The sequence below is a fragment of the Tamandua tetradactyla genome, chromosome 7 (genome assembly GCF_023851605.1).
Source record: "Tamandua tetradactyla isolate mTamTet1 chromosome 7, mTamTet1.pri, whole genome shotgun sequence".
Lineage (NCBI taxonomy): Eukaryota > Metazoa > Chordata > Mammalia > Pilosa > Myrmecophagidae > Tamandua > Tamandua tetradactyla.
The window spans coordinates 56,921,464-56,948,317 of NC_135333.1; the positions used below are offsets into that span (position 1 = coordinate 56,921,464).

At 37.7% G+C, this 26,854-nt stretch overlaps 1 pseudogene; it reads right to left on the reverse strand.

Moving 5' to 3' along the window:
• Positions 1 to 345: 345 nt before the first annotated feature.
• The window catches only part of LOC143689660 (vacuolar-sorting protein SNF8 pseudogene), a 44,663-nt pseudogene continuing 18,154 nt past the window's right edge, over positions 346 to 26,854 (reverse strand).

Below are 26,854 nucleotides of genomic sequence, written 5' to 3' on the forward strand. Positions count from 1 at the left end.
TGGCCAAGTTGACAACTGAATCTATCTACCACAGACCCCAAACTCCAACCTCATGCCTTCCTATCTCCACTAGACTTGGCATCATATTACTTGTCTCATACATTCTCTGAAATGAGACTGGTCCCTTACTCAGTTGACATCTATTTCCCTTTATCTGTATACCCCAGAACTTTCATAGATTGAGAAGGAGAAAAGCTATCATCATCTTATTTCCTGCCTAAATATGAAATTATCACATCTACTCTCCCTAAGATCCACCCAAATGATATATATACTGTTTTTCTATTTTTTCAAACAAAATTGTTCAGGTTTTATTCACCAGTCACTCCTACCTCTTCTCCTTGCCTACGGATAGGGGAAGGCTTCTCTGACTGCCTCAGCTGTCATCCGCTGGGAGTAGAGGTCAGTGAAGACACCTTGCAGCCTGCAGTGGGCTTTCCTTGGGGCCTGCAAGGCCAGCCCCTGTTCCAGCAGATGTTCCAGCATTTGCCCTGCTGGCTGTGCCTCCCATGCTTTGATTTCACTGATAGTCACACAGTCATTTTTCTCTGCCACCTGCAGCACCACAACATGATCCAAATTGAGCTCAGCTGGACCAGACTGGATGAGGCAAGTTGCACCTGCCCACAAGAATGACACTAAAGTGAATGCCAAGTGCCCTTAATTTCCTGATGGCCACAATCAGGTCATCTTGGCTGACATTTTGGATAAACTTGCCCCTTCCTTTTAGCACCTGTTGATGTCTTTCCTCCAGAGTTATCAGACCTTGAAGACCAGGCACACTTCAATAACCTGGACACCCAGCTCAAAATAGAAATCCCCCAGGCCCAGCATCACAGACGAGAATCTTCTTCCCAAGCCCAGGGAATTCACCCAATGGTGGCACACACGTCCTGGATCTACACTTGGGACTTGGGTTTCTTCTGGATCTCCTGTTTGTTTTTGCTGGCAGATTCCTCCAGGATGGTCTTGAATATATCCAACTGCTTTGACATCTGAGCCAGCTAGTCCTCAGCCAAGACTATTCCTTGCTCCCTTACTTGGCCTTGGTCAAACTTCTTGGTGATGGGATGGCTCTCACCCTGCGGCTGTGCGTCCCTGCCTTGAGCCTGCCAACCATCCAGCTGCCCACCCAGCTGCCAGAGCTCCGGGTCTCTGTGTCCCAGGATTTTACTTGTTTCTGTTTTTTTTTTTTTTTTTTTGGTTGGTTTGTTTGTTTTTGTTTTTGAGAAGTTGTGAATTTACAGACGAATCACGCATAAAATACAGGATGCTCATATACCACCCCACCAACAACACTTTTGCATTGGTGTAGAACATTATTTACCATCGATGATAGCACTTGTTTTATAATTGTATTTTTAACAGTATTTAACTTTGCTACAATTAATGAAAGACTATTAAAAAAATTCTATGGTCCATTATTTACATTAGGCATATTTTTTCCCATGTGCCTCTTTATTTTTACCAACTTGTTATACATGTGTTATAACACATGAAAAAACATTCTTCTACTTGTGTTATTAACTTTAATCTTTTTAAATTCTGATTTCAAGATCTATTCACCATAGATGTATGGATAACACAGATATTTTCCAGCTAAATTCCCACTTGCTCCCACATGCTTTATCATTGTGTGTTTTTGGTTTGTATTGTCAGCTTGTTATGGGCAGAGAAGAATCATAAAGGAAGATGAGTTAGATGTTCATTACAAAATGTTTTATGATCATATGAATGATAGGGATGTATTTTGTGTTTAATGAGCATGGAAAACTTTAGATGGTGTGCCAGGATTACATGAGAGGGTTATTCTGTGGCTAACATGTTTTGGTATTAAGAATACATTCTGTTAACCGTAGATCACCAATTTACCTCCCCTTGGATGTAGCTCTAGTTGCCTTTCCTCCTTTCTCATTTTAGAAAACAAAGAGGCAGTTGTTGACATCCTGCAACGTGTTTGAGAAGAGGTAGAAAAAGATTAGTCCACATATTTACAGAAGGCACGTTCCTAATTGGACATCTCCTTTAGAGGGCAACTGAATGCTGCCGGCATGGATGCTTGACATCTCCATGAGGTGCGATCATAAAGCAAATGGGGAAATAAGGCAGCAGACACTGGGCAGTGTCCTCAGCAAAGGAGGTGCCAAGCATTCTTCTAGGAATTTATTTCAATGAATGAAGACAGGATTATCCAAGTCATGTGCTCTGTCACTGGAACAACAACTGAACTATTTTATATTTAGAATGTTCTTCCAGCTGCATATCACTTCATTTCAAAAGGAAAATCATAGAGGAAGAAAAAAAACCATAGGTGGGCATTTGGAGCCATTACCCTTGAAGAAGTTCAGACTGTGAAAATCAGGACATTTCATCCATACCACTAAGAATAGAAGGCAACCTCAGGGAATGAATGGCTTCTCCCTAAGCAGCCACAACTGGTTGTGTAGGTTGTACAATGAACAATATTAAGGGGTGCCATTCACATTGTAGTGCTATTGTAGTCTATGTGAATGACACTTTGTAGAATCGTGCAGTGTGCAACCTGAACAGATCTAGAGATTATACTCCTCCAGTCATAGTGCTGACATATCTTGAAAATTTAAGGAGGGGAACTTGAGACTTGGGGTCCCTATTAATGGACAAATTGGCTGTTTTGGTGAAGGGTAGAAAAGAGGGAAAACATGATGCAGTGAAGTCTCTCTGTGACATTATGAGTGAGCATCTTGTTCCACCACTTCATTGCAGCCTTGGATAAGTTATCTAACCTCTCTAAGCTTTGGTTTTTGTAAATAGTGATTAAATCATAGGTTTCAAGAATGTTATGAGAAGAAATAGAGATAACTCAGATCCAGAATGCACGTTGTGAGTGCTAAATAATTGAAAGTCATTGCTTTTGTTATCATTATTCAGTCAACCTATGGAAATCCAAGTGGCATAGGACCTGGGCATAACAGAGAAAAGCCTCCCTCAATTTCGAACCTTCAGGGATATTCATCTAAATGCAAGAATGAAATAATTGCGAATTTGCAGATCAGAGTCATCAAGCATGTTCCATTCAAGGAGGGAGGGGGCCAAATGATATATGTATATATATATGATGTAAATCCTGCTCATAAAAAGGGATTTGAATCAGCTTATTTAATATAAATTCATATTTGGATGGCCCAATGCTTATTTTTCAATTGACTTACAATTATGGTAGAATTTTTAAAATGTGGATGAGGAATTTTTGTAGAAGTAAAATAAGAGTAAGAAACTAGATTATAGACAGGTATACATTTGTATGAAATTTGTATTTCATGAGGTCTCATAGAGTTACTAAGAATCAGATACAAATTTTCCTCTATGCTCCCTTAAAAGACAAAGCAAAGAGAGAGACATGATAGGATTCCAGAGTTATATTGTCCATAAGGTTAATCAAACCACTTGTTACTCAAGGATACAGATTTCTCTGATTCTAAGATCTCAAGAATTCCTTTCTAGGTACTCATAAAGAAATGGTTGGATAATAACAAATTATAAAGACTATATGTATGAATGCAAGACAAAACATTTCCTAAGATAGGACAAATCAAAGATCTTTCTTATCCTGATTCAAAATTGGACTACTTCTGGGCACTTGACATTTGGCTTTCCCTTGCCCAGGGAATCTGGAGGTTGAGGACAAAGAGAACCATAGCTGAGCTCTATTTCCATTCTGACCTTGGCCCTGCTTTTTCATGACAATATTCAATCTGCCCCCGTGACGTTACTTTCTGAATGCTCAGCGTAGGAACCTCACTTCTTAAGGGATTGGCCAGCGGTTGAATGGAACTCTATCAGTTCCACCCAAAGCTAAGGACATTGGCATTTGTAGGCTTTTCATACATGACCCAGCATCTCTTTCATCATTCACCTACCCTACAAGGACCTCTACTTTGCAGATTTTGTGTTTTGTGAATTCAATACCTGTAGACTAATATAATAGTTCTCATTCCTTGTGCCATCAGCCTGTTCAAGAAAAAGGCACAGTTTAGAAAAGAAAGGGGGAGACAATAATTAATAAATATAGACCCAGGTGTTTGTTAAAATAGATTCCACTGACTCATTTTAATCCATTCACTTTCACTTTTCAAGATAGAGAGACATTCCCCATATTAAAATCACACAGTCCTGTAACTTGTCAACATGGGATGAAAAAAGGGATGAATTGAGTCTCCAAATTATAGAAGGTCATATATAGAAATTGGCCTATAATATCTGGGTGGGTAGTTTTGATATATTCCCCAAGTTGAAACATCAAGTGTGCAACTGATAGCTTTGCTATTCCCATGTAGGCTTGTGCATTTATTCCCAATTTCTCTTTGATTTTCTTCTTAAAAGTTAAGGCTGGACCTACACTATCAAAATAACCCATTTATACAGCTTCCACCTCTTTTGTTTAGATCCTTAAATAAGACTTTATCAGTTTGAAGTCATGGTTAATCCAGACAGGGAATCACGAAATTTTTCCTTTCCTGCTACTTAGGGATAAAATGGTTTGCTAAGTAAATTAATAGTGCCAATGAGATTTCAAGGGAAATGTTTGCCTACTTTAGAAAACAAACTGTTGTCAATTATATTCGAAGCTCAAGCTATCAATTAAGAGCGGGCCAGAAACTGTTTAAATGCATGTTGCGGCAGACTCAAACAGATGTGGGAACAATTCCAGCTCCACCATATGAGCTCAGTGACCTTGGGCAAGTTACTTCTCGAGTTACTTTATCTGGTTTCCTCCTTGAAGATCAGAATGAAAATACTTCAAGTGAGCCTGTGTGTCCTAAAGCACCTGACAGATATTAAGTTTCAGTATGTGTCAGTTGCCTTTTCCCTTCCCTCTCTTCCTTTTGTTCCAAAACGTCACCTCCACCTGCGAAAGAGATGCATGGTTAGTTATTCCAATGTAAGGGCCTCCACTTGAAACTCTATTTCTTTTCAGATTTTCTATTTTGCAGAGTGCCCTTTAACTGAATTTGAGAGATGGGATTTACTTTCAAGGTTAAATGAGAATATCTAAAACTATAACAAAATTATGTTTTGTCCCCCTAAAGTTAGATTCTCATGAACATTTCTATGATGAGCATAAATAGCTAAAAAAATAACAAAACTGACTTCCACTATTGGAAATACATTTCGGAATATATACCCCTTAGAAAATGTACTGGAAAGGTTATCTTCATATATAAAGGGTTATGCATGCATATAGCTAACTCAAATTCTAGAGCAAAGGTGTGGTATGTAAAGCAAGAAGACATGCATTTAGCTTTAGATACTATTTACTGAGCTGTGCAAAACCGAGCTAACCATGCCCTAGAGACCTGCCTCCAACACTACATTCATGATTCCTGCATATACAAATTCATTAGATGTTTAATTAAGTTAAATGAGGAATTGAATTTACTTATTTAATCATTAATTAAGGAACAAGTAGTGCTGTGCTTAAATTTAGCTCCTCAAGAAAAAAAGCTGAAGAAAATAACAATTTTACCTTCTTTTGTACCTTATAACCACCAATGGTTTCCGATTCCATCCTCTACCCTCTACACACGTGTACACATGTGGGCACACACACACACAAACACACACACGCACACCCATACTATGAAATCAGTTTTTGAAAATATTTTTACCTTTCCATTTCACACTTGGTATCATTTTCAAAATAAAAGTGAAAGTTAGAGTACTTCTGGGGAAAATGGAAGAATAAGTGCCTCCAGGACTCAGTCCTCCCACCAAAACAACAATTAAAAAGACAAGAACTGTCTAAAACAACTATTTTGAGACTCTAGAGAACAGAAGACTGTTCAGCACACAAGGAGGAGCAGGAGGAAGAAGCCAAACAATTGCAGTTAAGAACTGTAAACCGCTCTCCCCACGTGGTGGCTACAGGCACCCATCCCCCACTCTGAGGCAGTTTGCCACGGGTGTCCAGTCTCTGGCTAGCTGCTAGAGACAGAAAGGGATATAAAAACCATCTTCCCCAAGAACAGGGGAGGGTATGGCTGATTGCTGATCAGCCAATCATGGCTTTTGATTAGCAAGTTTAGATAGCTGGTTCCCAGCAATGATGACAGCCATTGTTTTAACCCTGTCCAGACAAAGGCAGAAATAGCCATTATCTCAGAACTCCCTGGAGCTCTGGGGCAGAGGCTGAGGAGATTTAAAGACACAGGGCCTCATCAGGGCTTCTGGGGACAGCTAGCTGAAGGGCTTCATCTGCTGGGTAGGCCAGAAAAGCTCAGCTTGGAAGAGCCATCAGAAAAGATTTTGAAGCCCTTCTTGACCCCTCCCCAGGACACTTTGGATACAGTTAGTACCTCTTCATGGGTCCCCGGCCCTGCTTTGGCTGGGAAAGTTTGACTTGGGAAGAGTCTCTCCATGCTAACCTTCTCCCAGAATTGGTCCTTTAGGCAAAAGCAGCTTGAGACAATGAAGGGAGTATAAAAAATTCAAGGTGGGCAGTCTAAGACAAAGACTTGCCAGCGTCAAATACTCAAGAGAGGGAGGTATGTCTCCTCCAAAATAAAGGGGACAACCAAACTTGCTCAGACAGGGGATCTCCAAAGCAACTAACAAAACAAAAACCCTGAAAAAGACAGAGGCCCAGAAAAACAGGAAAACCTCTGCACACTTCATTTGCCTTAGGTAGCTCTTCCTGCCCAAGAAATCTCTGTCTTATCATCAGCTGGTTATAAGACCAAGAAACAGATATACCAGGGAATAAATTCCAGAGTCAACATTTTAAATATTAAAATGTACAGTGTGCAAAAAAAGAGTATAAGACAAACAAAGAAACATGAAATGATGGTCCATCCACAAGAAGAGGATAAAAATACAGAAAACACCAATGAAGAAGATGAGAATGTGGACATACTAAACAAAACCTTTAAAAAGAGTCATCTTAAAAATGCCAGGGAGATGAAGGAAAATACCGAGAAAGAACTAGGGGATATCAGTAAAGCAATGAATGAACAACATGAGAGACTAAGTAAAGAGACAGAAATTGTAAAAAGGGACCAAACAGAACTACTGGAGTCGAAGACCATAATAACTGAAATGAAAAATGCCCAGGATGGTTTCAAGAGCAGATTGGAACTGGCAGAAGAAAGAATTCATGAACTTGAAGACAAGACACTTGAAATGAGTCATGTTGAGGAGCATAAAGAAAAAGAAATATTAAAAATGATAGTAGCCTAAGACAGCAATGGGACACCATCAAGTGTGCATAAGTAGACATTATGAGTGTCCCAGAAGGAGAAGAAAAGAGAAAGTGGCAGAAAGAATAGTCAAAGAAATAAGGACAGAGAACTTCCAAACTTAGCAAAAGAAATAAATATGCAATCCAAGAAGCTCTGAGAGCACCAAACAAGGATAAACATGAAGAAAAATATACCCCATCATATATGGATTACACTATCAAAAACAAAGGGCAAGGGGAGAATTCTGAAAACTGCTAGCGTAAAACAATGTGTTACATTCAAAAGGGTCTGAATTAGATTGAGTGCCAATTTCCCATCACAAATCATGGAGGCAAGAAGGCAGTGGGTTGAACTACTTAAAGTGCTGAAGGAAAACAATTGCCAGCCAGGGATTTTATACCTGGTCAGACTCTCAAAAATGAGAGAGAGATTAAGACATTTTCAGATAAACAAAAGCTGACAGAAGTTATCACCACGAGACCAGTCCTACAAACATTGCTAAAGATGTTCTTCATTCCAAAAAGAAAGGACATTAGATGTGGTTCAAAACACGATGAAGAAATAAAGATCTGCGGCAAAGTTAACCATTTGGGTAATTATAAATGCCAACATTATTGTATTGTATTGTTTGGTATGTAATTCTACTGCTTACTTCCTATATGTGCCACTATGCAAATGCATACAAATTAATAATAAATATATGTTTTTGAAATAATGTACGAAAGATACAAGTGGTAACCGTTACATAAAATGGTGGAGAGTTAGAGAGGTGTTGGAAAAGTATATGTGCATGCTATGAAGTTAAGTTGGTGTCAAACCAAATATGATTTGATATTTAGGATGCTAAATTTTAATGCCATGGTGATCACAAGGAAAACATAAAAAATATATCCAGATAGAAGTAAGAATTCACTCAATATTAATGAATTCTTATTCACTTATTCATTCCTATTCTTATATAACACAAAAAAGAAAATAAATATAAAAGTAAGCTTTACAGAAGTGAGGGACAAAAAAAAGGTATAAGGTTTACAAAGGCTAAATAGCAAAATGGCAGAAAAAGTCCTATAGTATCACTAGTGTCTTTAAATATAAATGGATTAAACTCTTCAGTTAAAAGGCAGAAATTGGCAGAATGGATAAAAATATGCTGTCTGAAAGAGACTCAACTTAAAGTCAAAGATAAAAGGAGGCTGACAGTGAAAGGATGGAAAAAAATGTACTGTTCCAGTAGTAACCAAGAGAGAGCTGGGGTGGCTATACTACTATCATATAAAATAGATCTTTAAGTCAAAAACAGTTATGAAGGACAAAGATGGTCATTATATAATGATAAAAGGGATAATTCAACAGAAAAATGAAACAATTATAAATATGTATGCACCTAACCCAAAATATATGAAGCAAATACTGACAGATTTGAAAGGAGAAATTTATGGTTCTACATTAATAGCAGGAGACTTTAACACACCACTTTCAATAATGGATAGGACTTCTAGTCAGAAGATAAATAAGGAAGTATAGTACTTGAGTGACACATTAAACTAACTAGACCTAACAGACATATATAGAAGAGCACCCAATGAGAGCAGCATACACATTCTTCTTAAGTGTATGTGGATCATTCTCCAGGATAGACCATATGCTGGTCACAGAGTCACAATAAATTAAAAAATATTTAAAATCATACAGTGTCTATTCTCTGATCACAATAGAATGAAGTTGGAAATCAGTAATAGAAGGAGAAATGGAAAATTCACAAATATGCGGAAATGTAACAGCATACTCTTAAACAACCAGTGTGTTAAAGGGGGAAATCAGAAGCAAAATTAGGAAATATGTTGAGGTGAATGAAAATACAACCTAACAAACTTATGGGATGCAGTAAAGCCGGAGCTGAGAGGAAAATTTATAGCTCTAAGTGCTTAAACATTAAAAAAAGAAGAAAGACTTCAAATCAAAGAACTAATCTCAAAACTGAAAAACCAGAAACAGGACAGCAAATAAACCCAAAGTGAGCAGAAGGGAGACAATAATAAAGAATAGACTGGAGATAAATGAAATAGAAAACAACAACTACAAGATACAAAAACAACAGAGAGAATCAACAAAACCAAAAGACACCTCACCTTTATTAAAAGGGCCATGAGCAAATGACATTTTTGTTGAACACATCTATAAAGTTTGGAGTTTATACTGAAATTTGTCAAATAGCCTTTCCAAAATTATTCGCGTGAAATATACACAAAAATAAAATGAAATTGATCTACCTAATTTCTATTCATTAAAAAAAAAACTCCCGACAAAGAAAAGCTCAGATCCAGATGGCTACACAGGGGAATTCTGCCAAACATTCCTAAAATACCTAACTCCAATTCTCCTCAAACTCTTCCAAAAAATTGAAGGAGAGAACACTCCCTAGCTCATTTTATAAGGCCAACATGACCCTCATACCAAAGCTAGATAAAGATACTACAAGAAAAGAAAACCACAGATCAATAGCTTATATAAATATAAATGGAAGCACCCTTAACAAAATAACAGCAAACTGAATCCAATGCATAGTAAAAGAATTATATGCCATGGTCAAGTGGAATTTATTCCTGATATGCAAGGTTGGTCCAACTTAAGAAAATCAATTAATGTAACACACCACATTAACAGAAGGAAGGAAAAGAAACCACATAATCATCTCAATTGATACAGAAAAGGTCTTTGACAAAATATGGCCAGGTATCCTGATAAAACCACTTAGAATGCTAGGAATAGAAGGAAACTTCTGCAACATGATAAAAGGCATGTATTAAAAGCTCACAGCTAATGTCATATTCAATGGGAAAAGACTGAAAGCTTTCCCTTTGATGTCAGGAACAAGACAAGGATGCTCACTGTCACCACTTTTTCAATACTGTACTGGAAGTTATTGCAAGAGCAATTAGGCAAGAAAAAAAAATCAAAGGCATCCAAACTGGAAAGGAAGAAGTGAAACTTTCCTTATTTGCAAACGATATGATCCTATGTACAGAAAATCCCGAAAATTCCACAGCACAGTTCCTGAACTAATAAATAAATTCAGCAAAATGGTGGTGTACAAGATAACACTAAAAAAATCAGGAGTGTTTTTATACACAAGCAATGAACAACCTGAAGAAGAAATCAAGAAAAAAAATTCCATTTATAATAACAACTGAAAGAATCAAATATCTAGGAATAAATCTAACCAAGGATGTGAAGGACTTGTACACAGAAAACTACTAAACATTGCTAAAAGAAATTTAAAAAGAACTAAATAAGTGGAAGGATATTCTATGTCCATGGATTGGAAGAATAAATATCCTTAAGATGTCAGTACTACCCAAAGCAATTTATACATTCGGTGCAATCTCAATCAAATTTCCAGCAATACTCTTTCCATAAATGCAAAGGTCTTCAGATTTATACATTGATTATATACTTTTGGATGGATTATATGGTATGTGAATATATCTCAATAGAAATTGTAGTTCAAAATTTTTTTAAAATTTATATAGAAGGGTAAGAGGATCCAAATAGCTAAAGCCATCTTGAAAAAGAAGAATGAAGTTGGAGGACTCACACTTTCCAATCTTAAAACTTATTACAAAACCACAGTAATCAAAACAGCATGGTACTGGCAGAGGGATAGACATATGGACCAAATTGAAAGTTCAGAAATTAACCCTCACAACTACAGCCAGTTGACTTTTGACAAGGTGACAGGGAACACTCAATTGGGAAATAATAGCCTCTTCAACAAATAGTGCTGGGAAAATTGGATCTCCATTTGAAAAAACAAAAGGAGGATCCCTACCTCACATCATATACAAAAATCAACACAAAATGGACTACATACTTTAATTTAAAAGCTAGAACCATCAAACACCTGGAAGAAAATGTAGGGAAGCATCATAGGACTTTGTGTTAGGCAATGGTTTCTTAGACTTTGCACCCAAAACACAAGCAACAAAAGAAAAAATAAGTTGTTGGACCTCATCAAAATTAAAAACTTTTGTTCCTCAGAGGCTTTATCATGAAAGCAAAACTTACACAATAGAAGAAAATATTTGAAAAGCACATATCCAATAAAAGATAAATATCCAGAATATATAAAGAAATCCTTCAACTTAACAACAAAAAGACAAACAAATCAATTAAAAAATGCATAAAAGGCTTGAAGAGACATCTCTACAAAGAAGATAACAAATGACCAAAAAGAACATGAAAAAATGTTCAACATTATTACCCATCAGGGAAACAAATCAAAACCACAATGAAATACCATCTCACACCCATTAGAATGGCTGCTATAAAAAAAAAAAAAAAGAAAATAACAAGTGTTGAAGAGGATGTGGAGAAATAGGAACACTCATTCATTGCTGACACCAATGTAAAATGGTGCAGCCCCTGTGGAAGACAGTTTGGCAGTTCTTCCAAAAGCTAATATAGAATTGCCATATGATCTGGCAATCCCACTACTAGGTGTATACACAAAAGAATTGAAAGCAGAGGCTCGAACAGATATTGGCACACCACTGTTCATAGTGGCATTATTCACAATTGCTGGAAGATGGAAGCAGCTCATGAAATATTGCTCAGACATAAAAAGGAATCAAGTTCTCATAATAGACAACAACAAGGTTGAACCTTGAAGATATCATCTTGAGTGAAATAAGCCAGAAGAAAAGGACAGATATAGCATTATCTTCCTGTTTTGAAACAATTAAAATAAGCAACTCATAGAGTCAGAATCTGGACTATAGGTTATCATGGCACAGATTAGGGATAGGGAATGGGAAGTTAAGGCTTAAAATGTACAGGATTCCTATTTGGAATGATGGCAATGTTTTAGTAATGGATGTTGGTGATGGCAGCATAACATTGTGAATGCAAATAACAGCACCGAAATATATATCTGGATATGATTAAAAGGGGAAAAGTTAGATTTATCTATGGTAACAGAATAAAATTTTTTAAAAATCCATGTTACTGCACTACACAAAGCTGTGAAGCCTCAGTTAAACCATGGGCTTTAAAAACAGTACAATTATAATAATGTGCTCTCATCAACTGTAGCAAATATTCCACACCAGTGCAAGGAGTTGTTGCTACATGGGAATCCTGTATTTTATGCATGATTGTTCTGTAAATGCACAACTTCTTTAATAAATTTTTAAATGAAAGTAATTTGTTTACAGATGATATGTTTGATACCTATTTCTTCTACAGATGGCATTTTCTTATTTATGAGGACAAAATGATTTGCCAAGCTTCACAAAATAGAAATGTTGGCATTCCCCCCCCCCCCCCCCCCCCCCACCAAGGACCAATCTTCAGAGAAGGAATTAAATTCTACCCCAATAGCATTCTTAGGGGAACTCTATCAATGATCTTCAACTCTTCAGTAATAAGCGTTTTAAAAATTCAGGTTACAATGTAGTTAGAATCACAAACAGATATTTTCAGGCTTCTATCTTTTAACGAAAGTGAGGGTAAAATGAATAATTGCATTTATTCAACACCTAAAATCAAACTCCCTCTCATCAACTGCAGTGAAATGTTGAATGCAGTATAGAGCTCTTGGGATTGAAACATCATTTAAGTCCTGGCCATTTTCTCTGTGAATATAAACAGCTCCTGACTGCAACCTTGGGGATGGTTTGTGAATCTCATGGGTTTCCCAGATGGTTTGTGTTTTGGTGTGCTGGTCTAGTGCTCCATGGCAATTTATTCTGGTTTATAGCATCAATCCATCTTTAAATCATTTAAAGAATCTCTTATAGGTGTTTCCCCAAAACAGGATGTGAATTCTGGTGAGCTTGATTTTGTTTTTCATGTTGACAAGTGGGGATTTGGAGGGTTTTATTTGACAGTGTAACTCAGGGCTCAAGAAGGCTGAGAATCCCTGCACTGGCATAATTGTCCACGCTGAAGTGACTGGGCTAGTTGTCATGACAACAGACTCAAAAATGATCTACCTGAATTTTCCTTCTGGCTTTTCAGGGTACAGAACTGTGAAGTGTAGGAAACCCTCTTTTTCATTGCACTTGCAGGAAAGGCAGGTGAGTTTTATCACCTATTACCTCTGAAAGCTGATTTTCAAAAATCCTTTCATTCAAATTGCAGCCTGGAGGACTGGTCAGAACATATGCACATTTGAATCATATATCACTCTACAAAGCAGCATAAGCCATGTCAACTGAGTAATCAACCATGTTTGCTAATGGAAGGTGAGATCTGTGTGAACTAGAGTGAGAGGTAGGACTTCACACAAGAGGAAAGACAGTGATGGATAGGGAACGAGGGAGAGAATTATTTGTCCTCTGAGCTCACCAAATGGAAATAGAAAGAGTACTGGATCAGTAAGTTGTCTCTCTGTAGAATTCTAATATTTCTTTGAATGATCCAGTAAAATATGGACGCTTTTAAGAGTCTTAGAATTCATCCATATAGGATATATGTTAAAGTATTTCCATATGTATATACACAGTATCAATTTCAAAGAACAAGATATTTGAGTTTATGCTCAATATTTCATGTTCAGCACAATTCTACAAATATTTATTAAGCAGATACCAGTTAGTGAACACAGGTACTGCATAGAGTGTGAAGGTGAAAAAGACAATCAAGAGACAACTTGTCCTGCCAGGAGTAATAGACAAATGCAAGTAACTGCAACATAAACCATGATAGCAATACTTTAAAGAAAAGTGCAAAATACAGGGAAATGCCGTAAAAAAGTTTGGCTTCATAATCGGAGAGACAAGGAAGAGCTTCAAAGAAGAAGAGGCATTTAAGATGAACCTTGAAGAATGAATAGAGTATCGGCAGAGAGAGAATAGGGAGATTGGAAGACATTCCAAATGGAAAGGATAGCGTGAATGGAGGCTCAGAGGTGGGAATTCACTGCATTTTTTCAGGGTAAGGGTAAAGAATTTGAGATAAAACCATAGTGCAGATTGGTACGGTGTCAGGAAAGGGTTTATGTTTAATTGGGGGAGTTACTGAGAATTTCTGGTAATGACCAGAGTGGAGCTTCACCAAAAGAAGATGAATGAGACACCAACCTGTATGTAAAATAAGCTAAAGTAGGGAAGAAAGCGGGCACAGGATGGTGAGAATGATACGCAAAGGGCCCTTACCTAACAAATGAGAAAGTATTTGGCAAGGAAGAAGGAAGACTCAATAATGGCTGAGGTTCCCATGGCTAAAAATGGAACTTGAATATCAGTAAAAATAATAACTGCAATGGGTTGAAGTATACCATGCGCACATGTATACACACTCACACAATCCACTGGCTACCTTTGGAGGATATTTGTTAAGCAATTAATTGTTTTGAAAACAGGTAAACATAGGGGGAAAATCAAACATTGATAGTGACTTTCTTATACAAACTGTACCTCAAGGTAATCAATGGTTGATAAGTTTCTCTTTATAGAAATAGACTAGCTAATAAACGAAGAAGAAAGGATAGAATAGAATATCATTACCTTCCCTAATGAGATAATCATCCAAGCTAGTGGCTCTCAAAATGTGGTCCTTGGACCAGCAGTATCAGTATGGCGTGGAAGGTTTTTAAATATGCAAATTCTCGAGCCTAACCCAGTCCTATTGAATTAGCAGCTCAGATGGGGACCCAGGAATCTGCGCTTTAAATGCCCTCCAGGTGATTCTGATGCACACTGAAAATTGACAACGACTGAACTGGACAGTAATTATAATAGTTGATAACATCACAAAAAGAGACCAAGTACATCACAATGTAGCAGTTTTGCCAAAATTCCTATCATACCTCTATATCAAATGATCATTTTAAGGAAATACAGAGGACGATGGTATATGCTAAAGAAACTTTCAGGGAAACATAATCAACTAATTCCTGACTGTGGGAAATTCTGCAGGATACACACATTAGTTTCTTCAAGAAAGGAAAGAGAGAGAAAGTGTGGGAATGGGAGAGAGCGTTTATAGACAAAAGGAGGCTTTAAACATATCTAATAATTGCAATGCATGACCCTCATTGCAATCTGATTCACACAGATGACAACCACAGCAAAAAAATATTGACAATCAGGAAAGGGGAGCATTGTTTGGAAATATCATATATTATTAATGAATTCAGATGAAATAACAGTTGGTTGTGACTACGTTTAGAAAAATTTAGGGAGATAGACTGTAACATTTACAGCTTCAAAATAACCTCAGGAGAATGGGTATGGTAAAGATAAAACAGGATTGCCCATGAGTTGATAATTATTTGCTGAATGATGGATAAATAGAAGTTCATTATACAATCCTCTTTACTTGTCTAGATGTTTGAAATTTTCCAAAATACTTTTTATAAAAATAGAAAGACTTAAATATCACCTTCTCCCATTCCCCACCCCACCTCCACAGACACACACAGTGAATCTGAGGTTTGGTAGATGGGGTAATTACAACACTGGTGATGGGGGGAAATACTAGATTTGAGAGGGAAAATGATTAATTTCTTTTTGACTTTGTTGAATTTAAGGTGCTGACACTAAATTCGTGGGAAGAATTCAGGCAGTCATTTGGAAAGGTTGGTATTAGAGAATCACCGGGTTAGATATCCTTTATTGTAGATATCAACATATGCAGTCTCAAATTTGAAAAAAAAAATAAGGAGCTAAAGGAAAAAGTTAATTGCAAAGTAAATATCAGAGAATAGTGTTTTACGGTTCATTTAAAGAGTATGTAGTGTTTTAAGGTGCCTGTTGGCTTTATGAATCCCAAATCTAACAACAAATGAATTCTTAACCATGTGCAAGTCAAGATAGGGTTGATTATATACAGACAATTAAGAACTCCCCAAATCTCAATAGCTAAACATAATTTTTTCATTTGTTTCTCACTCACACTAGGTGGACTGCGCGGGTCACCAGGGATTCTCTGCTCTCAGGCTCCACTGGTGAAAGTGCCATCTTGATATGGAGTTTCAGAACTCCTGACATGAGAAGCAGAAATGTGGGGATTCATGCTATGGCTTTTAAAGCTTCTTGCAGGTCTCTTGTCCTTTCTTCACACCGTTCCCTGAGCTTAGCAAGTTGCCTGCCACATCCAAGCTCAAAGGAGCAGAGATGTTCCAGCTTACTACGTGCCTGGAAGAGTAAGTAGAATGTTTGGGAACAGCCCTACCAGCTACCACAATCACAGAAGAGACACTTGAGTTCAAACAACTCTCTCAGCCTTAGAAAGCTTGATTCAATTTCAATGGCATCATGCTGAGGTTTGGAAGATAGAACAGATCAAATATAACCTGGTAAAAACAAATAAAAATCAGACACAATTCACTGCTTCATTAAAAATTCCTCCCCATCTATGGCAAAAAAAGTATTTCCAAGAGTTGTTTTCATACATTTGAGATCAGGATAAATAATCCCAGGCTCCAGCTTTCATCCCAACTTGTTTAAAAAACTAAAATGTTGCCAAGTAAACTATTACTTCTCTCAATTTAGCATGGAAATGATCTGGTACAGAGACAGTATACCACCTGCTGGCTGATGGCTGAGTGTATAGATAATAACACAAGGTGTTTATCTTGTGTCTTTCATCCAAAACGCTCATGGAGTTTAGCAAACATAATCTGATCATCCTAAAAGGCATGATGTGAAGAAATACGCTTTTATTTAATCAACCCAGAGACGTAAAACCTGATGTGAGAAAATGTGGATATAGGAGGACACCTGTCCTCAAATGGAATAAGGCATTTCTTATTTTCAGTTCTTATTCCAACTTTACAGAGCTGCTCCAGTCTTGTGAAGGCACCACATTCTCACCCCTGAGCCTTAACTGTTCCCACTGCCTGGGATTTCCAAGCCTTTTGAGGGACCTCCTTCCCTTATCCTGAGGGACTGTGCTTTCACCTCCTGCTCCTGGGGTGGGGGTGGGTGGTTGGTTTCCTCTACTCATCAAGACTGGGATAAAAATCTCTTTTATCTTTTTTCCCTAGTGTATTTTTATAGTACTCATTAGCATATTGAAATTGCTTTTTTACCTGGTGCATCCCTCCAGGAGGAGAGTACTGCTTTGACCTCAGGACGGTATTTGGCCAACTGCTGGGTATGTCAATGCCTAGATTGGACCAAGGCAGAGGTTTCCACTGTCAGCATTTGACCAGACCCTGATGAATGGAAGCCAAGTGAAGTTTAGGAAACTTGCTAAAGTTAAACCACCAGACTTTGGGAAATAATGATAGCAAATATACATATTTAACATCACTTTCTTTTTAAAAGTTTATTACGAGTATATATATATCTCATAAAATTTGCCAGTTAACCATTGTAAGTGTACAATTTGGTGCTGTGCTACCATTACCTCTCATTACAAAAACTTTCACATATCTCCAACAGAAACTCTGTACCCCGTATATAATAACAGATATTAATTGAGCATATTATGTGCCAGACAAATTTTAAGCACCTTAGACATAAAGGAAGGTGTTTTAAAAGGGCATTCTGCCTCATTTTTGGCTTAGATCTCATGGGCAGGGGGGAAGTGCAAAGTATCGACTTCCAAAGTGAAGTTGAATCCAGGCTACCTGTGTAGGTTTTGCAAGAAGGCAACTGCAAAAAGATTTTGCAATGCTTTGCTCATCAGCTAACTGCAAGATGCATAAAGAGTGGGTAGGAAACTGACTGGAGGTTGAAGATTAGGGTAGAGATTATCCTTTTGATAGAATTGTTGATATGCAGAGGCATTTCCTCAGGGGCTACCTCATCCCCACCTTAAACAAGTAAAAGAAGCTTTGAGAGGACACCTTAACTTGTGTCTTCTGGATTTGGGAGACAGTGGGAGAGGTGTCTGATGCATATAAAGGTAAATTTCTGTAGTGATGTTTCCAAGCAACAAAGGACAGGAAGACCCAGAATGGGGTGGGGAACTTGCCTTCCTCTGTGATGGGGTGTCATGAAGGTGAGTTCCCAAGAGCCACTAGCCCACAGGATGGAGCCAGGTGGGTCCTCTTAGACTGGACTCTGTCCAAGGGCCTGCCAAGGAAAAGTGATGCAGGAGAGAGTGGACTGCCTGAAGCCCAAGGAGGAGTGGAAAGTCCAACACTCTCATATTCAGGAGTTGCAGTGGAGTAGCCCCAAATTAACCTGGTATCTCTGCAACCCCAAACCATCACATGAGACAAAGTGCCTGCTCCAAACATCTGCCAAACCTCTGAGTTAGGCACCAGTTGAAACTAATGCTGGATGGAGACAGTGTCAGCCACTCAAGGTTGAGCACTGTATCTCCTAGTCCTCTCACTCTAATCTTGAAAGGCCAGGGCTGTGCGTAAGGTGGGTTGGGGAAGGGACTAACACTGTAAAGACTTTACTCCCTCCTCTACCTCAGGTCCCCAGTCTAGGCATTACCAAGGAGAGAAAGAAGCTTTAAAATGAAGAATTCTGAGTCTGTATAATTACTGGATATTTTAATTACTTACAAGAGAACATTCCTATGAATGAAACAGACTAGGGAAGCTATAGGACCTCTTTGTTGGAACAGACAAACATCGGCCCCAAAGTGCATTTGAACTTATAGGAGGGGAAGGAAAACCGGTGGCTCTATGCTTGCTTCCCCATGGCATCAACCTCAATCAACAAACTGATGATGATGCATTATGTTATTTAATCCTGATTTTCTCAGGAGGAAGTAATGATTATCATTTAAATCTGACTGATAAGGAGGTTGAGGCACAGAGAGATTCAGTGTGGTTAGCCTCTTAGACTGTAGAGCTAGTAAATGGTAGTGCCAGAAAGGATAGGTCAAGCCTAATTAAAATTAGGCCTAAGAGACACCCCCAAGAGAACCTCTTTTGTTGCTTAGATGTGGTCTCTGTCTCCAACCAACATGACAAGCAAACTCACCACCCTCCTCCTGTCTACTTGGGACATGATGCCCAGGGGCGTAGACCTTCCTGACGACGTGGGACAGAAATCCTGGAATGAGTTGAGACTCAGCATCAGGGAATTGAGAAAACATTCTTGACCAAAAGGCGCAAGAGTGAAATGAGATAAAATAAAGTGTCAATAGCTGAGAGATTTCATGCAGAGTCAAGAGGTTATCCTGGAGGTTATTCTTATGCATTAAATAGATATCACCTTGTTAGTCAAGATGTAGTAGAGAGGCTGAATGGAACTGCCTGAAATGTGGAGCTGTGTTCTAGTAGCCTTGTTTCTTGAAGATGATTGTATAATGATATAGCTTTCACAATGTGACTGTATGATTGTGAAAACCTTGTGTCTGATGCTCCTTTTATCTACCTTATCAACAGATGAGTAAAACATATGGAATAAAGATGAATAATAGGGGGAACAAATGTTAAAATAAATTTAGAATGAAATGCTGGTGATTAGTGAGGGGGAGGGGTTGGGGGTATGGGATGTATGAATTTTTTCTGTTTTCTTTTTATTTCTTTTTCTGAATAGATGCGACTGTTCCAAGAAATGATCATGGTGATGAATATGCAACTATGTGATGATATTGTGAATTACTGATTATATATGTAGAACAGAAGATCAAAAGTTACAAACATTTGCATTTTTTTGGTGTTTTTTGGTATTTTAAAATAATTTGAAAATTAAAAAAAAAAATGATAGTGCTGGATCCACCCCCAGACCAATCAACTCCACTGGGTTAGAGCAATTCCCCAGGAAGAAAAGGACTAAAACTCAGAGCACTTTGACTCAAGTGCTGACCTTAACCCTCATTAGATGTTTACCTATGGGAAACTAATCAAGTCCTCATTGATAAAAGCTAATGATAACTGCCTCCCTCCCCCTCCTTAAGAGGGACTTTAGGAAAATTCAAGTTCTATAACAGGTATGAAAATTCTTTAGAGATTAAGAAGGTTTATACAATAAAAAAAGAACCTGAATAATATCGCCTACTAAATGAATTTGAGTTCTCACCGAGATTTGTATTCAAAGGAAAAAGATAATAAAAAAAGATCTAATGATGCTTAGCATATAACCCTTGTTTTTGGGTCCCAACTCAGAAGTAGCCTTTGGATTCAGTAAGGCTTTCATAATGTTTTAGAGTCAATGGTACCAGGTTTATTCAGATAAATATGAAGCTCATGACTTAGGGCATTAGATCTATTGCATAAGTGAAAGATCACATCTCAAACCAAAGAGATTCTAGCCAAACGAATTGTTTTTAAATGAGCAGAGTTGCTTACAAAAAATACTTTCATTCAGTATTTTTTCATATGGTGTTCAAATTGTAGGCTTTGTGAAGAAATAGAAGGAACATATGCCTCAAGACCAGATATTACTATTTCATCTATGATTTTTATGTGCTTCATCATATCCCCAAATGATGATAGAACCTCCCACAACTTTTGGTTCTGGCACTGGACATTCTGAAGATGGTGGGCTGAAACTCATATATATCACAAGCCTTTTTCCTTTTTTTTTCTTTTTAATTAAGGCCTTCACTTCATACCAGAGCTGTCCAATAGATACATTAATGTGAGACCTACATACCAGGCACATATGTAACTTTAAATTTTCTAGCAGCCATATTAGAAAAAAAAGTAAATGCAATTGGTGAAATTAATTTTCTGTATTTTATCTCACTCAATATATCTAAAATACTGCTATTTCAACATGTAATCAGAGTAAAGATTTTCCAATGAGACGTTTTATATTTTTTTTCCTTAATACTAACTCTTCAAAATCTGGTATGCATTCTACACATCTTAATTCAAGCTGGCCATATTTCACATCTTTAGGAGCCATGTGGGGTTTAAAGCTGCCCCTTTAAGCAGCATGAGTTTATATAGTCAGCTAAGCTCCTCCTGGCCCCAAGGGAACCCACTTAGAAACAGAAAGTCAAAATCTTGAGAAGGTAGGATTTGCCTATAGAACTATGGAGCCCAGCATAGGCAAAATTTGATGTGACATTCCAACAAGATTCCTCTGAAGGTCATCAGAGATCTACATAGGGTAAAATATGCAATTCGGCCTTATTTTACACTGGTAGAAGAGTATTGTGTTAACAAAAAGGGCATTGGGTTTAAGAGTGTCACCTATTCTATTACTGAACTCAAACATCAGGACAAGTATATTTGCAGATTTTACACAAATTCAACTTCTCAGGGCCAGAATCTTTATTACGAGGAAAAGGTCTCCTAAACTGTAGGGAACTCATAAAGGTCAATATTTTGGTTACTTTGTTTGATTGACAGGAACAATGAAACTTTACTCTCTGAAAAAAAGGAATTGTAATTCTACTGAAACAGAATAGAAATCTTTCCATGGAATATGTTACACAGTTTGTTCTGGTTATTTTGTTAAGTGGTTTTTATTATTTTTAATAGATTTCATTTTATATGGCCATGTTGACTTCTTTCCTATTCACGTTTGTTTGTCAATCTTTTCCTTTCAAGCAGGTCATGCCATTTGATGTACTTCCTTTTTTTTTAAACATTTTTTATTGTGTAATATAACATATATACAAAGCAAAGAAAGAAAAAAGCAATAGTTTTCAAAACACTCTTTAACAAGTAATTACAGGACAGATCCCAGAATTTTTCACGGGCTATCATACCATCATCTCAGAATTTTCCTTCTAGTTGCTCCAGAACATTGGAGCCTAGAAAGAATATTTATTTTTTTATCATCACTTTTTTCTTTTTTTGTGAAAAATAACATATACACAAAAAAGCAATAAATTTCAAAGCACATCGCAACAATTGTAGAACAGATTTCAGATGTTGGTATGGATTACAATTCCACAATTTTAGGTTTTTACTTCTTGCTCTAGAAGGCTAAAAGAAATATCAGTATAATGATTCAGCAATCATTTTCATTTGTTAAACCTGATCTTTTGTGTATGACTCTGCCATCACCTTTGATCCTTCTATCCCACTCTTTAGGGGTATTTGGGCTATGCCCGTTCTAACTTTTTCATACTGGAAGGGACTGTCAATAATAAGGGGTAGAAATAGCTGATGTTCGAGAGAGGTTGGCCTCTCTAGGTTTCAGGACTTATCTGATTCAGGCATCAATCTGGAGGTTGTAGGTTTCTGGAAAGTTACCTTAGTACATGGAACCTTGTAGAATCTTATATATTGCCCTAGGATTGGCTGGAATGGTTTTGGTTGGAGTTTGGCCAAGTTATGATAAATAACAATGTCTAACTGACGCTTGCACAAAAGTGACCTCCAGAGTAGCCTCTCGACTTTATTTGAACTCTCTCAGCCACTGGTACCTTACTTGTTACACTTCTTTTCCTACTCTGGTCAGGATGGCATTGTTGATCCCAAGGTGCCAGGGCCAGACTCATCCCTGGGAGTCATCTCCCATGCCACCAGGGAGACTTTCACTCCTGGATGTCACGTCCCATGTAGGGGGGAGGGCAATGGTTTCACTCGCAGAATTGGGCTTATAGAGAGTGAGGCCACATCTGAGCAACAAAAGAGGTCCTCCAGAAGTAACTCTTAGGCATACCTATAGGTAGGCTAAGCCTCTCCACTACATACATAAGCTTCATTAGAGCAAGTCTCAAGATTAAGGGATTGGCCTTATTGGTTTGGGTGACCCTAGTGTTTGACACAGTACCAGGGGTTTTCTCAGTGGCAAAGTTTAATAGTTCCATATTTTTTCTTCCATCCCTCAACGGATTTTGCCAATACTTTTTGATTATCTGCTTAATATATTCTCGGATTATCTTGGCAACTACAATTCTAATTCTTATGAAGTTTTCTTTCCCCCGTGTCAGTGATACTCTCCACAGGTTTACTTTTTTTTTTTTTTTTTTTTAATTTTGAGACTCAAAAAGTGTATTTTCAGGGATTCCAATCAGCTCTCCTTCTATTGGTTTCCTTCTTAAGAAAAGCCCATTTGAGTTAATTCCTAATTATACTATTTTTGATAAACTGAACCATTTTATCAACTGAATTCAAGCAATCAGCAGTCCTTTGAAAAAAGGTTTTATCTGTCTCCATCCAAAGGCAATCGCTCCCCAGCCCCCTAACATATTTACATTCCAGACAAAATAATAAAATAAAACAAAACACAATAATAGAGTCAAATTCTACTCTCCCTTACTAATAGGGACATCAGCCAAATGAGTAATGTGAAAACAGAATGATCTCTAAACTACTTCTATTTGACATTGGACCGAATTATGCTTCTGGACTTGCATTTTGTGACACTGCCCAAGAGTTACTATGCTGCTTGTCTTTTGCTTGGGTTGCTGGTAACATTCATGCTTCCCACACATCTAGCAATTGAAAATAAGTGAACAAAAGATTTTCCAAACATAATCAATAGGGTGGCTTATCCATCTAAGAATTAAGATGAATCCTCTGTATCATCTACTCCCTCTTTCTTGTTATACTTGAAATGTTTATGGTGACCCTGCTTTGGGCAAGTACTCTGCTGGTCTCTGGGAGCCTACCTTTGGAAGAGTTTCCACTTTAGTAAGAAATGTAAATCATGCCACTAAGTCGTGGTAGAAAGCGATAAGTTTTGTAAGAGAGAAAGAAAAAATGTCTGCCATGGCAGTTGAAAGGGGAAAGAGATTACTTCTCCTGGAAGCATCAAAAGAGCCTATAGGCAAGGTAGCTTTTTTTTTTTTTTTTTTTTTTTTTAAAGAGAGAGGGAGGAAGGGAAGGAAAGACAGAGAAGGAAGGAAGGATGGGAGGAAGAAAGGGAAACATCTTTAAACATTTTCTTATTATTTTTTTTTTTTATTATATTTTGTTTGTTTTTTTTTTTTACATGGGCTGGGGCCGGGAATCGAACCGGGGTCCTCCGGCATAGCAGGCAAGCACTCTTGCCCGCTGAGCCACCGCGGCCCGCCCGGCAAGGTAGCTTTTGAAATAGGTCTCAAAGGTTGAATTTGGCCATTTGGAGATAAGAGGTAAAGGAATGTCAGGCAAAGGAAGCAAGAGAAAGTAAAAGACCTGCTCTTGAATAAGCAATAATGAAAGGGTTAATTTAGTCTTGGTAATGTGCTCACAACTCTGGGAAGATGAAGGATGAAGCCATTGCTCATAAAAACACAAATGGTTACCTGATTAATTATGGACTAACAAACGAGGTCATTTCCAAGGAAAAAAGGCCTTTGTGTATATAACTCAGGGTAAATTGTTGCTTGGTAACATGGAAATCAGCAAAATAATTGTCCTATGCCCCCATGATGGAGAATTAGGCTCTCTGGTCACTAGTTTGTGCTTTTGAGGAATAAAACACAGAGTACCATCCTTTAGAAGGAAAGCATAATTTCCATCCCAAACATTTGTTTTGTGTACATATACTTGGCAGCAGACACGCACAGCACACACACTCATTATGGTAATTTATCTCTAGCACAATCAGCATTTCTACCCAATGTATTTCTGAAGAGAAAACATCTAAATAAACATACACACTTGAGCTGTTATAATCTCTGAAACATTAGTACATTTCTTTTATGATTTTAATTCAAGAGGCTCTGCTTTTGTGATTAATGCCCTCGATTAATCAGTGATGGGCAAATTATTAGCCTACTCAAAGAACGACCAGAAATGTTTATGGAAAGACACCGACTGGCAGCTTTAGAATGCTCTCTTAGATCAGAGTCATCAGAGCCGGGGGTGGGAGATTAGACCACACTGTTCTTTTACCGATGAAGAAGCTGGGTTCAGAGAGGCCCGCTGGAGACACGCAGCCCAAGCTCAGACCTTAAATTAAAATAAAAGTTACCAATTGGAAGTATGTCTTTTGACTCCACTGCAACATCTTCTCTAATGCTGCTTGATGCCTCTTCATTCATGTGCCAGATTGGTTTGGTCACTGAGATCCTCCAGAGAAAAACAGTTTAACCATTTTTGTTTGCCTCTTTTGTTGTAACCTATATGTGTTCTCCTATTTTATTAACAGTTTGAAAGAAAATGTCTGTGGGATCCTGAGATGAGTTGATCAGGTAATAAATCCCAATGTACTGTGCCTTTAGACTTAGAAGACTTTCTTTAAACCTGGGAGCATGTCTTGCCATTTGAAGACTTAGAGCTTCATGCAAAAATGAGATTTTTAAAAAGTTTTGCTTCCCAGGCAAAAGCTCTCGATTTGAGATTTGAATGTGAACATTAAAATCCCCCAGGGGGCTCCGTCCCACCCTTATCCTCTTTATTTTTACTTTATTTTATTTAAAAAAATATTTTTTTATTGAGGAATATCCCCACATATACAGCCCAACCATATTATAAAATCAGCAGCTCACAATATCATCGCATTGTTGTGTGTTCATCACCATGATCATTTATAGAACATTTGCATCACTCCAAAAAAAAGGAAAAAAAAAGAACTCCTACATCCCATTACCCTCATCCCTTCCTCTCATTGACCCACAGTATTTTTAACTACCCATTTTTTACTCTTTATCTCCCCCTATTATTTATTTATTTATTTTTTACGTGTCTGTCCACACCACAGATAAAAGGAGACTCAGACCTTCTTTTTTCACAATCACACAGTCATGTTGTAAAAGCTAAATAGTTATACAGTTTTCTTCAAGAATCGGTGCTACTAGAACACAGTTCAATAGTTTCAAGTACTTCCCTCTAGCTACTCCAATACACCCAAACTAAAGCAGGATATCTATACAATGCATAATAATAACTTACAGGATATCATCCTAACTCTGCTTGAAATCTCTCAGCCACTGAGACTTTATTTTGTTTCACTTCCCTCTTCCCCTTTTTCATCAAGAAGGCTTTCTAATTCTTATAACAGCAGGTCCTGGCTCATCCCCAAGAGTCAGGTCCTACATTGTCAGGGAGTTTTACATCCCTAGGAGTCATGTCCCACATAGTTCATCTGTCAAGTGGGCTTAGAGGGATTGGCCACATCTGAGCAACAAAAGAGGCTCTCCGGGAGTGAGTCTTAGGCCTAATTATAAGTAGGCTTAGCTTCTCCTTTGCAGAAATAAGCTTCATAGGGGTGAGCCACAAGATTGAGGGTTTATCCTATTGAACTGGTTGTCCTCACTGCTTGCGAGAGTGTCAGGAATTTGCCAGATGGTGGAGCTGAATATTTCCTCTTTTTTCCCCAGCCCCCCAAGGAGTCTTTGCAAATACTTTTTATTCACTGCCCAAATTACTCTGGATTTTGGGGACATCACATTAACTGTAGAAACCAACAGCATCTTACATCTCATTGAAGATTCCATGTAATTATGGTGTTCAAGTAAATTGACCATACAAGTTAAATTAGATAATGTCCTATCCAAAATATAAATTCTGTACCGCATAAATATCTCTCCCTTTGGTCTCACACACAGAGGTTGAAGTTTGAAAATATGGGCCATATCATCCTTTATCTAGTGTTCTGATTTCCCTTAGTCCTACCCAGACCAGTTTCATTCATATCTCTAGACAAAGTCTGATCACTTTTTCCAGCTTTTTTAACAGTTCCTGTGTGGGGTACTGCTGACTTTCATAGCTTCAGTGCTCTGACTCTGTCTCAGGTGTCACATATATTCCTGAAGTTTCAGAGAACATCCAGGTTATATACAAATAGCTCCACCCTGATCCTCTTGACTGCAACAAAGCTGCAAACTCTAAGGACTCAGGGTTCAACACTCATCAGAAAATGAAAAAAGATACAAGGGAAGAAATG